Source organism: Triticum dicoccoides, chromosome 6B (genome assembly GCF_002162155.2).
Source record: "Triticum dicoccoides isolate Atlit2015 ecotype Zavitan chromosome 6B, WEW_v2.0, whole genome shotgun sequence".
Lineage (NCBI taxonomy): Eukaryota > Viridiplantae > Streptophyta > Magnoliopsida > Poales > Poaceae > Triticum > Triticum dicoccoides.
Genome location: NC_041391.1, coordinates 153,058,905 through 153,073,352, shown reverse-complemented (window position 1 = coordinate 153,073,352; position 14,448 = coordinate 153,058,905).

Here is a 14,448-nt window from a genome sequence, read left to right as displayed (position 1 = left end):
GCCCATTCTTCAACAGTGGATTGGTACCTTGTACCTTCAGACATCCAAACAATTCTACCATCAGGATAAAAGTGTGCTATGGAGTAGAACTGCATGATAAGCTCATCATTCCAGTTGGTAAACTTCTGTCCAACAAAATTTGCAACTCCACAAGCAACAAAGTTGTCCTCAACTCCAGGGTAGTGCTGCTCATTCTCACTAATGAATTTCTAGTCAACCCACCTCATATCACAGACTATGGGCTTCTTGTCCAACAGAATGGTCTCATAAAATTCCTGTTGTTCCTTTGTATGGAACCTGTAATCAATAGCAGTTCTTCTTCTTGAAGCATATGGATCTTCCATCCTCCACAGCCTCAGCCCTGAATCCTTCCTGATTCTCATGTCCTCAGCCACAGGATGGGCATCATTGTGGTCTCGTATCTTGGGCTTGAGCTTTCTAAGAACTTGTCCTTCCTCATCCTCTTCTTCAGCAACATTTGGCACTGGGGCCTTGTTCTTCTCAGCAGCTAGAATACTCCTAGTATTCCTCTTTGGAGCTTGCTTGGCCTTGGAGGCAGCTTTGGGTGCATCTTTGGGCTTGGATGTTGCAGCCCCTGACCTGATTGCATCTCCCATAAGCTTAGCTGCCTTAGGAGCTGGTGCAACATCCTCTTCCTCTTCTTCTGAATCCCTTCTCATTGAGGGCTTTCCAAGGACCTTGGCAGTTGTGGTTCTAGTTCTCTTCTTTTTCTTGTCCTGATCACCATCATCCTCTGATTCAAGTGTGAACTTCATGGTTCCACCAGTGGGGACCTTCTGAGGTTTTGATGGTGCTTCTTTCCTTGCAGGTGCCTCTTTGGGTTGAGCTTTAGCTGGCACTTGAGTGGACTTCCTGGACTTTGGCATTGGAGTTCTCTTGGCAGGAACTTTCCTCTTCAGACCTGGCTTTGTGCTTTGAGCAGAGCCAAACTCTTTCTTGAGCACCACTTTCTTGGAAGTGGCCTCATCCTCCTTAGCTTTGTAATCCTCATCCTCTGAGTCTGAGGTTCTCTTCCTCCTTTGCCTAGTTGCAGCCTTAGGCAAGTTGCTAGGGGTGCTTCTGCTCCCATCATCTGAAGTTGAGGGACTAGTGCCCTCACTCAAGTCCATCTGCTCTTCAGACCTGTTCTGGCTGTCACTCTGATCAGACATACTGCAAAAGCTGACTGCTGACCCTGTGAAGAGTTATAGATGAGATAGAATAGATGAGCATCACAAAATGCAGAGATTTTTTGCAAAAGGATGATTCAAAAGTTCAGTTTTAGTTTCCACAGAAAGCATTTCGGATCAACCGATTTTCAAACTCAATGATACCGAAGCAGTTTTGGAACCTAAACTGATGATGTCGGTAGGATCGAGTTTCAGTTCGGTGGCACCGAGACTGCTAGAGTTTCACAGAATCCTCAAATCGGTCGCACCGATTAGTAATTCTCGGTCAGACCGAGATTCACTAGTGCAATGGCATACGCCAAATCGGTGAGACCGAGTTTTGCAACTCGGTGGGTCCGAGATGGTTTCGGCGGAAACCTAACCCTAAAAATTTGAATCGCATCTAATCTATGGACTATTTTGGCTGGATAGAAGAATCTCAATCGTGGCAAGAATCAATATGAAAACAATGTGCTAGGAATCAGACGTGGATAGCACAAAGATCAAGTCCATACCTTAACTTGGCAGTGGACTTGCTACGGCGGCAACGGCGGGGATGAATTCCGTTGACGGCGGCGAAGACAAGTGACAGGAGACTGCTGGCGGTGAGGAGACGATCCGGAGACCACAATGGCAGAGCGAGCTGTTGCGTGGGCGAAGGGTTTCGGAAAAATTTCCAAACTTTTGCCCGTGGCTATATATAGCCCGACCCTGTCGGTGTGACCGAGTGGAACAACTCGGTGGCACCGAGATGCATAACTGTGTTCAGTTACAGCAAATCGGTGAGACCGAAAAGTTCAAATCGGTTACACCGAGATTGAAAACTCAGATCAACTTGGTGATCTCGGTAGGACCGAAATGGAAGAATCGGTCAGACCGAGAATCACAAAGAGGTTTTGGAAGTTTAAGTCTATGACAAATCGGGGACTCCGAGTGCTCCTCACACAGAGTGGTTCGAATCTGACTTGATCAAATTTTGTGATGTAGCATGAATAGAGTTTGAGATGAGACAAGCATAGATAGCTAAAGAAGGTTCTTAGGCATTCTTGTCCATCCACTTGGCAAAAACAAATGAAACCAAACAATAAAAACAACAAGTGGATGTCCTTGAATGAGTAAAATATGCACCAACATGCTCACACAATAAGATGGCAAATGAAATATGTGGCAAAGCATGCACAACCAATTCTAGCATCTATCAAGCAATTGGCGATGACTAGGTCATCTATATATGAGTATATTGACTTATGAGTCAAATGAGAACATTTGATCATAGGTCATACTCATCGTTTAAGCTCAAGTGGGGTTACCACTTATACATAATGCATTAATGTGTTCACACCATTAGAGTTGCTTTGACTCAATTCTTAGAGTTAAGCTCCCCCTAGATGTGAGATTTCCCCTTAGAGGGATGAACTAACCTTGGGTTTTGTCGATGATGACTTCATGTAGGTGTTGAAGATGTAGATGCTCAATGTTGATGTAGATCATTTGGAGCAATCCTTTGGAGTGAGTTGCACTTTCAACTTACCTAGATGGGTTAGTCCCACAAGGAACAAACAAGAATATCCATAGACATAGAGTGATGCACACACAAGATGATGTCCATGAAATCATTAGGTTACCTTGTCCCTTGTCTTACCAACATGAGGGTTTGTGACTCCTTGAACTAGTGCAAGATGTGGAAGTTGATTGCACTTGTTCTTGCCAAAATGATATGAGTGAAGAATGTTGGTGGAGTCACCCTCAAGAACTCTCTAGTTCTTCTTCTTTGGGATCCACATCATCTTGATGGGAATCCTTGGAGTTGTAGTTGTACTTGATGAAGTAGAACTTGGCGTAGTCTTGGGAACCCACTTGAACGAGGCTTTAGGTGCTTCTTCAAATGCATCAATCTCTTCTTGAAGCTTGTCCTTGCCTTTGTTCTTGTGGTCTTGTGCTTGAAGATCATCTTGAGCTTGTGTTCCCTCGAAGGAAGTAGGATCATACTTCTCTTGTTGAGGAACAAACTTCGTCTTGGGGTATTGATCTTCTTCCCACTCAACTCCATTGGCATTGAACTTTCGTTCAAAACCAACACCTTGATTCTTCCGGTGCCTTCCTTGCTTGTGTACAATTTCCTCGAATTGCTTACTCCCGGCAAGGCTCTTGTAAACACATTTCTCTATAATTCCCTTCAATAAGCTATTTTCTTGCTCAAGTGTAACTTGGCTAAGAGAATCATTAGTGGAATCAAGAGAACTACTAGAAGCAACAATACTGGATTTGACATTATTATTGTTACTACTAGAGGGAGTATCTTTCTTGTACTTGTTACTAGACTTGACTTGAGGCATGTAAGTTGATAAGAGTAAATGCTTGGCAATGTAAGAAGAACTTTTCTTGCGAAGATCATCATTGATTGCCTTTAAGAACTCATGCTCTTGCTCAAGATTGAGCTTTTCAAAGCGTAACTTCTCATGAGCCCTTAAAAGTTCTCGATGATCTTTGTAGATAGTTTCATGAGCTAACTTAAGAGAGTTTAATTCTTTAGTTAGAAGCTCAATCTTCTCCTTATCATTGTCATTCGTTTTATCTTGATTAGCATGATTAATTGACGTTTCATCATAGTATTCATCACTAGAGTTGTCAACAAGCAAATCATCATCCACAAGCAAGTCATCTTCATCACTATTGAAATCAACATACTCGGGGATGTGTTACCTTTGGACCTTTGGCCATGAAGCATCTTCCAACACCTTCATTTGGTGAGTCAAATATGTCGTAGGAGTTGGTTGACACAAGTGCTAGACCGGCAACACCTTCATCTTGAGTATATTCGGAGTCGGAGTGATAGCTTCTCTCGGAGTGATTGTCAGAGTCGGAGCCGGATACCCATTCACCAACATGAGCTTGATGTCTTCGTTTTGTGTAGCTCCTTGATGACTTGTCCTTCCTTTTCGAATCCTTGCTTCTCTGTGAGGGTCTTTGTTCATAACGATCATCTCTACTCCTCCTCTCTCTTGGTGGTGATTCTTCTCTTTTGCTCCTTCTTCTTGGAGAATCTTCTCTTCTTTTGTGGGGTGTTGTCACACCCTAGCTAGTCATGCATTAGAGTGTTGCATCATGTTTACTCATTCATCAGAAACTTGAAATGGGGATGACAGAACCCCCAGTCCCCTCTGAAACCAACTAGGGTTACTAAAATAATTTTCAATGAACCTGAAATGCCCTTCTAAAATGCCCATCATTTTTGTCTTGGTTCAGAACCTCTGCCAAAAGTGGTGCACATTTTCCTAGGCCATCCTAGGGTTTTTGAATTAAATCATAAATATTTGAATTTGGGCATTTAAAATAATATAAAATATTTAAATGCTCAAATATCTCCAAACTAAAATGTTTCATGTTGGAAATAATCCAACTATGGGCCAGGAATAGTTTGGTGATTTTTGAAGTTGCCTAGGTATTTTATTTAATTCAACAAAGTTGCAGATATATTAAATAAAAACAGAAATAGGAAAAAAGGGGGAAAACTTACCTGGGCTCCTCCCTGTGCGGCCCAGCCAGCTGGCCGGCCCAGCCAGCAGCCGACCCAGCCAAACACTGTAGCCCTCCGTCGTCTTCCTCCCCTCGCCCCGAAGCTGCTGCGTGCTCGCGCGCGCACGGCCGCGCGGCCACCTCCTGCTTGCCGACGAGCTCCTGGCCGCGTGGACGACGCCCGCAGGCCGTCCCGATCCCCCCTGCTCTCTCTCACTCTCCCCCGGCTCTTCCTTCCTCTCCCTCGCTCTCTCTCTCACACGGCCGAACACCACCGTCGCCACCGTTCGCCGTAGCAGCCGTCTCCGACCACCTCTCGCTCCCCCGACTAGCTCAGGAGCTCCGCCTCAACTCCCTCTTCCTCCCCACCGCTCCACGGGTCTCCGGAAGCCCTGCATCGCCGCCACGTCGCCGTTCCCCTCTTCGGACTCCGACCACCGTCGCCGTCAAATTCGTCGTCTCCGGCGCGTCCCCGAGCCCGCTTCGACGCCCACTGCAACCGCGGTGAGCCCCCGGATCGTTTCCCCCTTCTCCCCTGATCTCTCCCGACCTCTAGGCCCTAGCCCCACCTCGGCCGAAAGCTCCACGCCGCCGACGATGTCGCCGTCGTGGCCACGGTCGCCGTAGCGCCCAACCGAGCACACCATCGTGCTCCACACCTCACTAGGAGCACATAGCACGCACCAACACCTCCCCTAACACCCTGCAACGCCGTTTCCGACCGCACCCGAACTCCGGCCGCCGCAGCCGAGCTCGCCGTCGTCAACTCCGGCCACCCCGAGCCCAACCACCACCACCAATAGTCGCGGCTCAACCTCAGCAACACGTAGATGCCTTCCGCCGTCCATTTGGTTGCCGGAATGGCAAAAAGCACTTTCGCCGCCGTCTCGGACCTCGCCGGCGTCATGTCGCCGGTGGGGTTTGACTTGTCCGACCTGGGGTTTGACCCCCCAGGGTCACTGACGCGTGGGCCCTGTCGGCCAGGTGGTTAGGTTAGCGCTAACTACTGTTAGTCAACCCCCCTGACACTGACAGTGGGCCCCAGCGCCTCTAATCCCTAATTAGGATTAAATTAAACCTGTTAAACCCCCCCTGTCACTGACGTGTGGCCCCCACACGTCAGGTTTGACTCCAGCCAGCCGCAGTTGACCACTGACGTCATGCTGGCGCAATAATTATATTCTGGATTTAAATTAAAACAGGAAATTCCAGAATATTATTTAAACTTCAAAAATTCATAACTTTTATTCTGTAACTCCAAATTGGACAAATTATATATGAAAAATGATCAGAAAAATTCAATCTATCCATCTGTACTATTTTCATGCATGATCAAACAAGTTAAATTGATGTTTTAAGCAGAACAAGGAAAAGCACTTTAAAAGGCCATGTTTGAGTTTGAAATTTGAATCTTTGATTCAAATTTGTTCAAACCCCTCTGGTTTTAGTTGCATTAGCCCAACACACTCATATTGCCATGTTTGATGCATGCATCATATTGTTGCACATTGTTTGGTGATGCTTGTGTATCGATGTCCTTTGCGACAGGTTCTGCCCCCGAGGAGTACCGTGATTACCCTAACGAAGAACCATATCAGTGCATCGAACCATCAGGCAAGCAACCAACCATTTGATCATATCGATACAATCCCATGTTCTCGCTCCTGCTCTCTTTTACTGCATTAAGACAACGCGATTCAAACTGCTGTGTGCTACGGTAGTTGCCCATTTTCTCTGCATGACCTGTCATTGCCACAGTAACTAGATGAAACCCACTAGCATGTGTAGGAGTTGATTGAGCCCTATGTATGTGTTGTTCCTACCTTGCTATGCCTGCTATGCTTAGAGTCGTGTAAGGTCTGGTTCATCAGGGTGATGGGCTGGAGTGAAATGTTATGTCGGTAAGGAGAGTGGTGTGGTGAACACGATTTGGTAAAGGTATCGATGAGAGGCCATGTAGGAGTACATGGTGGGTTGTTTCATTGAAGCCGACCTTAAGCACTGAGATCTGTATGTGTGATTTAAGAATCAGCTACTACCATGCATTGGGCCCGAAACCAATGGACCCTCTCGGCTTCTTATTCACCCTAGTTCTCCGTCCAGGAGTTGCAAGTAGTTTCTGGTGTTTGTAGCCTACTGGAGGCCGTGGACAGTGCTGACCGTAGGGGTGGGCTGTGATGCGGTAGGTACGTGGCCGGGTGTACCGAATACCCGTTAGGTATCTCGGGAACCCTGTTCACATCGTTCGGGGCCGTATGGGAAACCTCGGCCGGACTCCCTGCGGATGGAACCTGGATAGGCGATAAACCTGGACTGGAGGCTTAGGTGATTAGGTAGGTCGTGGCCGACACCCACGTTGGGCTTCCGCTTGAAGGTTGCCGAGTACATGTCGTGTAAACGACGGTAAGTGGTGAGAGCGTGTATGAAGAAGTACCCCCTGCAGGGTTAACATGATCTATTCGAATAGCCGTGTCCGCGGTAAAGGACTACTTGGTTGCCTATACAGTTCATAGACAAGTAAATGGAAACTACTAAAAGCCTCAAGATAAGTGTGAGTGCCGAGGATGGCTCTTCCGTAGGAAGACGGAGGCGGATCCTCGGTAGTGTATTGAATTGGTGAATAGTGGACTCGTGTGCGCAAAACCATTTCAAGTTGGAGTATCGTAGGATAGCCTAGCCAAGAGTCAAAGCTGGCTTGCTGCAATAACTCCACCAACCCTTCTTGATACTATGCATGTATGTAGGATCTGATGTAAGTCTTGCTGAGTACCTTTGTACTCATGTTGCTATAATCTACCTTTTTACAGAAGACGCTGCAACCCCTTCTGATGGGTTCTATGTAGACATTGACATCAACGAGTAGGCTAAAGACCCAGGTGGTGACCCTGAGCTTGTGAAGGACCACGTAGTATAGCTAGGCTTTCCAAGCCTCTTTTATTTTACTAGTTGTCTGTACTTAGACAAGTTACTTCCGCTGCTGGTTTGAATGACTGTATGACTTGTATGTTGGGTCGTGAGACCCGTACCTTTGTGTATGTTATGTATGGCTCCCTGAGCCTTAAATAAAGTACTTGTGTCGTAGAGTCATGTTGTGATGCTTCGTTGTATTTGCACATATCGAGCATATTGTGTGTATGATTGAAATGCTTGGTATGTGTGGGATCTGACTATCTAGTTGTTTATCTTTAGTAGCCTCTCTTACCGGGAAATGTCTCCTAGTGTTACCGCTGAGCCATGGTAGCTTGCTACTGCTCTGGAACACTTAGGCTGGCCGGCATGTGTCCTTCTTCGTTCCTGTGTCTGTCCCTTCGGGGAAATGTCACGCTTTGAGTACCGGAGTCCTGTTAGCCCGCTACAGCCCGGTTTACCGGAGTCCTGCTAGCCCAGTGCTACAGCCCGGACCCACCTGCTGATGACCGACACGTTCGAAGCTGGGTCATGGATGCCTGTCCCTGTAAGTCTGTGCCACTTTGGGTTTACGACTAGTCATGTCAGCCCGGGCTCTTTATCATATGGATGCTAGCGACACTTTCATATACGCGAGCCAAAAGGCGCAAACGGTCCCGGGAAAAGGTAAGACGACACCCGTGGGGATACCGTGCGTGAGGCCGCAAAGTGATATGAGGTGTTACCAGCTAGATCGATGTGACATCGAGTCGGGGTCCTGACAGCGTTGGTAGCTTTAGTTGCATTAGCCCAACACACTCATATTGCCATGTTTCATGCATGCATCATATTGTTGCACATTGTTTGGTGATGCCTGTGTATCGTTATCCTTTACGACAGGATCTGTCCCCGAGGAGTACCGTGACTACCCTAACGAAGAACCGTATCCGTGCATCGAACCATCAGGCAAGCAACCAACCATTTGATCATATCGATACAATCCCATGTTCTCGCTCCTGCTCTCTTTTACTGCATTAAGACAACGCGATTCAAACTGCTGTGTGCTACGGTAGTTGAACCCATTTCCTCTGCATGACCTGTCATTGCCACAGTAACTAGATGAAACCCACTAGCATGTGTAGGAGTTGATTGAGCCATATGTTTGTGTTGTTCCTACCTTGCTATGCCTGCTATGCTTAGAGTCGTGTCAGGTCTGGTTCATCTGGGTGATGGGCTAGAGTGAAATGATTATGTCGGTAATGAGAGTGGTGTGGTGAACACGATTTGGTAAAGGTATCGATGAGAGGCCATGTAGGAGTACATGGTGGGTTGTTTCATTGAAGCCGACCTTAAGCACTGAGATCTGTATGTGTGATTTAAGAATCAGCTACTACCATGCATTGGGCCCGAAACCAATGGACCCTCTCGACTTCTTATTCACCCTAGTTCTCCGTCCAGGAGTTGCAAGTAGTTTCTGGTGTTTGTAGCCTACTGGAGGCCGTGGACAGCGCTGACCGTAGGGGTGGGCTGTGATGTGGTAGGTACGTGGCCGGGTGTACCGAATACCCGTTAGGTATCTCGGGAACCCTGTTCACATCGTTCGGGGCCGTATGGGAAACCTCGGCCGGACTCCCTGCGGATGGAACCTGAATAGGCGATAAACCTGGACTGGAGGCTTAGGTGATTAGGTAGGTCGTGGCCGACACCCACGTTGGGCTTCCGCTTGAAGGTTGCCGAGTACATGTCGTGTAAACGACGGTAAGTGGTGAGAGCGTGTATGAAGAAGTACACCCCTGCAGGGTTAACATGATCTATTCGAATAGCCGCGTCCGCGGTAAAGGACTACTTGGTTGCCTATACAGTTCATAGACAAGTAAATGGAAACTACTAAAAGCCTCAAGATAAGTGTGAGTGCCGAGGATGGCTCTTCCGTAGGAAGACGGAGGTGGATCCTCGGTAGTGTATTGAAGTGGTGAGTAGTGGACTCGTGTGCGCAAAACATTTCAGGTTGGAGTATCGTAGGATAGTCTAGCCAAGAGTCAAAGCTGGCTTGCTGCAATAACTCCACCAACCCTTCTTGATACTATGCATGTATGTAGGATCTGATGTAAGTCTTGCTGAGTACCTTTGTACTCATGTTGCTATAATCTACATTTTTACAGAAGACGCTGCAACCCCTTCTGATGGGTTCTATGTAGACGTTGACATCAACGAGTAGGCTAAAGACCCAGGTGGTGACCCTGAGCTTGTGATGGACCACGTAGTATAGCTAGGCTTTCCAAGCCTCTTTTATTTTACTAGTTGTCTGTACCCAGACAATGTACTTCCGCTGCTGGCTTGTATGACTGTATGACTTGTATGTTGGGTCGTGAGACCCGTACCTTTGTGAATGTTATGTATGGCTCCCTGAGCCTTAAATAAAGTACTTGTGTCATAGAGTCATGTTGTGATGCTTCGTTGTATTTGCACATATCGAGCATATTGTGTGTATGATTGAAATGCTTGGTATGTGTGGGATCTGACTATCTAGTTGTTTATCTTTAGTAGCCTCTCTTACCGGGAAATGTCTCCTAGTGTTACCGCTGAGCCATGGTAGCTTGCTACTGCTCTGGAGCACTTAGGCTGGCCGGCATGTGTCCTTCTTCGTTCCTGTGTCTGTCCCTTCGGGGAAATGTCACGCTTTGAGTACCGGAGTCCTGTTAGCCCGCTACAGCCCGGTTTACCGGAGTCCTGCTAGCCCAGTGCTACAGCCCGGACCCACTTGCTGATGACCGACACGTTCGAAGCTGGGTCATGGATGCCTGTCCCTGTAAGTCTGTGCCACTTCGGGTTTACGACTAGTCATGTCAGCCCGGGCTCCTTATCATATGGATGCTAGCGACACTATCATATACGTGAGCCAAAAGGCGCAAACGGTCCCGGGAAAAGGTAAGACGACACCCGTGGGGATACCGTGCGTGAGGCCGCAAAGTGATATGAGGTGTTACCAGCTAGATCGATGTGACATCGAGTCGGGGTCCTGACAGCGTTGGTATCAGAGCCGGACTGCCTGTAGGTTCTCCAAGCCAAACTGGTCGATGTTGAGTCTAGAAATTCTTTAGTTATATGTAGGGGAATTGTTTGTGGGATGGAACGTAAGGCTCTTTTTACTCCTCTATCTTATGACATTCTGATCTGAGTCAGTCCATTCTTCCACCGGGGGTTAAGGAATTAGGATATGTTCTCTCTATCAGGATCACGAGTTACTAATCAGTAGTACCTTATAAGTTTGATGGATACAAGCCTAGTTCAGTTCTACTACCACATTATGTTGTTAGAATGGTTTCAGAACTTTGATTTGGTGATGTTGAGTGTGTACGAAATCCTTTGTCAAATGTCTCAAAATCCTTTTTGAGCATTTACAGCTGTTATGCTGCCGAAATTTTGCTAGAAATTCTAATGCCTTTGCATTATGATTGTGCTTTCAGATGGCCACTCGCGACCTCAATCAAGTGGTTCGCCTGACTCGATGCCTAGATGTACCCGGCCATACTGCTAAGTTGGTCAGGGTAATGACTGAGGCTGGATACCGCTGGTATCCTGAGTACACGGTCGAAGAGCAATTTCGGGACTTCAATCAAAGCCAGTATCTCTGCACTGTCCGGATATTTCCATCTTATCCTGGATCCACCGAGCCTCTTCACTGTTCCTATGGACTCGGGGTTACCATTGAGATGGCTATGCAGGACGCCGCCTACTCTATGATGACCATTATGCGAGTCAGATCTGGTTTATTTCGGGACTCTGATTTCCGGTATATGCCAGGATCACTTCCGGGAGCACAAGGGTATCTCCAGGCTATCTATGCTGACTCCACTCAGGAGGATTCACGGACTCGCACCACTGCTGAGATGCTCGAGGATAAGGACCGTGAAAATCGGGCCTTAAGGTTAGAGCTCTTCAATACCCGTGCTGACCACTGGGCTACTTTGACTCGGTTCGCACCGGCAGTGCAAGCTGGATATTCAGATATGCGCGATCTCTATCCTGTGAGATCTGCTCTGCCAGACGTGATGGTTTGGCGTGATGTAGGAGGCATCACCCCACCTCGCGGTCCCCGCAGGCCACCGTTTGTTGGTCCACGACCTCATCCTAGCCCTTATGGTCCACAAGCTCCGCGAGACCGTCTGTTTCCGGATGATCATGTTGAGCTTCCAGGCTATGGAGGTGACTTCTACGAGGACTACTACGGATCGGTCTGAGTTAGTGATAGTATCCCTAGTTCGCACTAGCTGTGTCGTCTATCGTCCCGCGTGACTCGTGGGATATGATCTAGTTTGTACTCCTTCCGGAGGTGTAGAAAAATAATGTATAGGAGCTTGGAATGCCTCCGATGAGATGTAATCCTCTTTTCACCGTATTATTACTTTGTTTGGTCTTGTACTAAACCCTGTATGGTGTGTATGACGATGGAATAAAGAAGCAGTTTCTGTATCTACCATGTCATACGGATGATCATCTTGCATTCCGAGTTATTCCTTACATTATGTGTCCTATGTCGGAATTTTATCATTCTGACTAAATCATTGTCTTGTTTACCTAGGATGGTCAACACGCGCGCTAACCCTGCTTCTCAAGAGCAGGCCGAAGGCAGTGAGGGCAGGAATGAAAATCTGCCTCATCCTCCTTCACTAGCCGAGGTTATGATGGAAGCTGAGAGAAACAAGCGGGAGACAAACCGTTTGTTGGAGCGTATTGAACAGAATACAGCACACCATCAGAGGGTTAACGTGGTGTCACTCAGTGATTTTATCAAATTGCATCCACCCACGTTCCACCACTCCGTCGAGCCTCTCGACGCTGATGACTGGCTTCGCAGTATCTCTCACAAGCTGCATTCCGCGCTGGTAGTGGAGGCTGACAAGGTCACCTTTGCTGCATATCATCTTGAAGGCCCTGCCAGTCTATGGTGGGAGAATTATGGAGCTATGCGCCCAGCGGGCCATGTCACTACTTGGGCTGAGTTCAGCGAGGCTTTCCGTGAACATCACATTCCGGAGGGTCTCATGGACCGTAAACGTGAAGAATTTTGCAGTTTCACCCAAGGCCGACTTTCTGTGGATGCCTATAGCAGAGAGTTTGGTAATCTCGCCCGATATGCAACTGAGGAAGTGTCTACTGACGCCAAGAAGCAAGCAAGGTTCCGTAAGGGCCTTAGTCCTGAGCTTCGCCGCGACCTCCGTCTGCATGAGTGCACATCTTTTTCGAAACTTGTCAACAAAGCCATCAGTGCTGAAACTGGTCAGACTGACTATGACGCAACACGCAAGCTTGGACGTGACATGGGTTCCTCATCCGGTGCTGGTCCTCAGAAGCGCCGCGTGTGGGTACCCAACACCGCCCTGCCACCCAGGTTCACACCGAGGCCATCCTTCCAGGCGCCTCGCCCTGTTCAACAGTCTGCACCGGCCAAGCCCTATGGGGGTCCAACCAATAATGCTCCTCCACGTACCAGTTCCGTGACTTGTTTCAAGTGTGGGGAATCTGGTCACTATATGCGTGAGTGTCCCCAGACCAACCCCAATCAATCTGCTAAAGCTGTTGGCCGTGGCAAGCCGACAGGGAAGGTGTTTCATGCTAAACCGGTCACCACTTCACGTGGCCATGTCAACTGTATCTCTACCGAAGAAGCTCAAGAGGACCCCAACGTCGTTCTCGGTACGCTTCTTGTTAATTGCCACCCGGCATCTGTTCTTTTCGATACAGGAGCCTCTCATTCTTTTATATCCGAAAATTATGCTCGTTTGCATAACGTTGCATTCTGTGACCTGCCGTCCACTATGGAAATTTCTACCCCTGGTTCTAGATGGCAGACCTCTAGGGTAAGTTATGGAAATGAAATCCAAGTCGACAGACTTGTTTTCATCGCATCTTTGATAGCCCTTAAATCTTCAGATATTAATATCATTCTGGGTATGGACTGGATGTCAGCTCATCATGCCCAAATTGATTGCTTCTCTAGGACTGTTCAACTCACCCATCCTTCGGGGAAGATAGTCAATGTCTTGACCCGAATAGCCAAGCGACAATTATATTCTCTTAACGCCAGCCCTTTGCCAGACCTTGAGGACGTGCCGGTAGTCCGTGACTTCCCGGATGTCTTTCCAGAGGAATTGCCAGGTGTTCCACCTGACAGGGATGTTGAGTTCGTAATCGACCTCATCCCCGGAACCGTTCCGATTGCTAGAAGACCTTATAAGATGGCACCACTAGAACTAGCCGAGCTTAAGAAGCAACTCGATGAATCCTTGAAAAAGGGTTTCATCCGACCTAGCTCATCTCCGTGGGCTTGCCCCGTCCTATTCGTCAAGAAGAAGGATGGTACGGACCGGATGGTTGTAGATTACCGACCTGTCAATTTGGTCACAATCAAGAACAAATATCCACTTCCCAGGATCAACGATCTGTATGATCAGCTCGCTGGATCCTCAGTCTTCTCCAAGATGGATTTGAGGTTGGGATACCATCAAATCAAAATCAGAAACGGGGACATTCCTAAAACGGCCTTTGTTACTCGTTATGGCCAATACGAGTACACCGTCATGTCCTTCGGATTAACCAACGCTCCAGCCACTTTTTCTCGGTTAATGAACTCAATCTTCATGGAGTATTTGGATAAGTTCGTCGTAGTTTATCTCGATGATATACTCATCTACTCCAAGAACGAGGAAGAACATGCCGAACATCTAAGGCTAGTGTTGCAGAAACTTCGAGAGCATCGCCTTTATGCCAAATTCTCTAAATGTGAATTCTGGTTGCCAGAAGTGACCTATCTGGGTCATGTAATATCTGGTAAAGGTATTGCTGTTAACCCTGAACGAGTTCAAGCCGTCCTTAA